The sequence below is a fragment of the Acomys russatus genome, chromosome 32 (genome assembly GCF_903995435.1).
Source record: "Acomys russatus chromosome 32, mAcoRus1.1, whole genome shotgun sequence".
NCBI classification, from domain to species: domain Eukaryota; kingdom Metazoa; phylum Chordata; class Mammalia; order Rodentia; family Muridae; genus Acomys; species Acomys russatus.
In genome coordinates this window covers 810,938-814,105 of record NC_067168.1, presented here as the reverse complement: position 1 = coordinate 814,105, position 3,168 = coordinate 810,938, and the positions used below count along the sequence as shown (strand labels likewise).

Sequence of the window (3,168 nt, the reverse complement as noted above, 5' to 3'; positions counted from 1 at the left end):
ATTTAAAAACTTCTTCATCTTACTGGATACATATGCAGGAGCACTGTCAATCTTAATTTGTGCAGGTATCTCCATAATTGCCGTTATTTCTAATAAGTGTATAATTACACAATCAGCCTTTTCAGAACTTAAAGGAGTTACCCATTGAAACCCTGAGTATGTATCAATGGTATGATGTACATACCCTTGTTTTACAAATACTGCAAAATAAAACACATCCATCTGCCAGATTTCATTGCTTTTGGTATCCCTAGGGTTGCTTCTAGCAGGCAATGGGATTTGGTTGTACAGAAAATATGTAGGACACTTTTAATTATTTCTTTGGCTTGTTAACAAATGATAGAGATTTTTTTCTTTAAACCTTTATTGTTAACAGTATGCTTTTCATGGAATATTGAGGCTTCTATCACATTTACTATTAGTACTTGGTCAATTTCCTCATTTCCTTGTGTCAATGAACCTGGTAAACCTGTATGAGACCAAATATGAGTAATATACAATGGATAGCTTCTACTTCTGATGACCCATTGTAATTCCATAAATAACAAAGTCAATTTTGAGTTATCAGGAGTAAATTCAGTAGTTTCTATATGCAAAACAACTCCTGAATATTGAGAGTCCAATTATATTATTAAGAGATTCAGCTAGAGATGCCCACCCAACACCTTCCATCCATGAAGCTCACAGTCCCTGCCCCTCTGTAAGTAGTGAAATGTAGGGATCACCCAACACAAACCAGAATAAACAGCCTGGGAAGCTAGGGAGATTGCAGCAACACTAAGTGCAAGGACATTAGGTCTCAGAATGATTACACTGAACACATCACTGTGCTCACCCTTTTTGGACTGAGTAGAACAACAACAAAAAAATCTCTTATTTGCTGAGATTAAAGAATTTTAGTTATAAAAGCTACAATTACCATTCCTGGTAAATAAAAAAAGTGGTGTTCTCACACACACACACACACACACACACACACACACACATCATAAACATGGCACAGCAGTCTGATGATTACAGAGCAGATGTAGCAAGCTGGCCAATGAAGACTGATATTAAGCAGTGGCTAAACGTTTATTTACATTACGTCAGAAGACAGACACCCATCTTGATAAAGTATAACTCCAAGGGAAAAGCACATAATAGCAGATGTTGGTGTTCCGTACAATTGCACATGTATTAAAATTGAAATGAAACATAGAAGCCTAGCCTAGCCCTTGTATAAGGGTGAAAACCAAACTTGTGAAGCATTCCATATTCTTTGAAAATGTATTTATTTCTGTGTGGCAGGGCTGGGAGACTTGTATGTATTTGTGTGTGTGTGTGTGTGTCCATGTCTGGGGGCCAGAGGACACCACACATGATATCTCACAACCAGCTATAAGTCTAGTTCCAGGGGATTAAACACCGTCTTCTGGCCTCCACATATGCTGCACACATGTGGTGCAAAGACACACTGGCAAAACATGCAACCACAAAATAAAAGTAAACAAACATTTTATTATGTATACAGTACTCTGCCTGCATGTACACCTGCTGCATAAATCACATGATGGATGGTTGTGAGCCACCCTGTGGTTGCTGGGATTTGAACTCAGGACCTCTGGAAGAGCAGACAGTGCTCTTAACCTCTGAGCCATCTCTCCAGCCCCAACAAATCTTTTAAAAACAGAATTAAAGCTCTGCCTGTATCTTGCTTCTCTCACTAAGAGATCACTCTGAAGTCGTTGCAGGCCTTAGATCATAAATATAGACCTATTGTCTATTTCTTAGGAGAGAAAAACTATTTGAATGTGGGTGTTTCTGGGTAAGATCCTTCACATAAAGTATTTTTACTGCATCACAGAAATGGATGACTGCAGTCCTGCAGGGTTTCTCCTTTGTGTTACTTTCAAACTTTCAAAACCACACACACACACACACACACATCAAGGAAAATCTACAAAAGAAAGATTCATTGTGGTTGGGGCTGGAGAGATGGCTCAGTAGTTAAAAGCACTGGCTGCTCCTCTAGAAGACTTAGGTTCAATTCCCAGCACCCACATGGCAGCTCACACCTGTCTGTAGCTCCACTTTGAGGGGACCTGGCAAAGCACCAGTGTACATAAAATAAAAAGAAAGCTTCATTGTTGTTAATTGAGTCCAGTGCCTTATATTGTAATAATCAACAGATCTAGAGGTAGTGCTGACATTTTCTACTGAACACTAAAACATGCAAAAAGCTAACTGGAGAGAGAGTCACTCCACCTGGTGCCTGGAGTCATGCCAGAGTAATTTGTATTCCACTGTAAACTACATATAGGCTGCCGATGTTGTGGAGTTTAACACCATAAACCACAGTAGCAATTATTTAGTCTAGAAAATACTAAATATCACCATCACATTTTCCCTTAAAATCTGCATGCTAAAATGTCCATGGAGCAATAAGATGTTAATTTCCTATTTTGAAATGGCTCACCTAAAACCCATGACAGCTATGAGTACAATTTATTAAGTATTAAAGCACACCCCCCAACAGACAGACAGATACACACAGGCACACACACACACACACACACATTCACATTCTCATTTTGAGCTGAGAGTTAAGCCCTGTGCTCAGAGTTAAGCTCATGCAACCTTTCTGCACTATATGTCTGTACCTAAAGTAACATTTTTTTTAAAATTACAGGTAGTGAATCATAAAAAAAAAGGAGCTTATTTTAGCCGGGCGTGGTGGCCACACCTTTAATCCCAGCACTCAGGAGGCAAAGGCAGGTGGATTGCTGTGAGTTGGAGGCCAGCCTGGTCTACAAAGTGAGTCCAGGATGGCCAAGGCTACCCAGAGAAACCCTGTCTCAAAAAAAAAAAAAAAAAAAAAAAAAAAAAAAAAAAAAAAAAAAGAAAGAAAAGAAAAGAAAGAAAGAAAGAAAAACCACAAAAATTAAAAAAAAAAAAAAGCAAAGCTTATTTTCAGAGCATGATTGTAGTAGTGTTTTAAATATATAACAGCGAGATGGCTTAGTAATTAACAGATGTATAAAGTTGCAGAGAACCTGAATTCCATTCCCAGCACCCACACCCTGGAGTTCACAAACCACCTGTAGCTCCAACCCCAAGAGTTCCAACACACTCCTCTAGCCTCTGAGGGCACCCAAGCACAGACACAAACGTGTAACTAAAACACAA

The 3,168-nt window shown here is 38.9% G+C and overlaps 1 non-coding gene across 1 annotated transcript; it reads left to right on the top strand.

The window, feature by feature from the left end:
- Positions 1–1,155: 1,155 nt before the first annotated feature.
- Positions 1,156–1,262, top strand: LOC127184491 (U6 spliceosomal RNA). The gene has a single exon (XR_007830134.1). It is a non-coding gene; the product is annotated as a U6 spliceosomal RNA (small nuclear RNA).
- Positions 1,263–3,168: the final 1,906 nt, after the last annotated feature.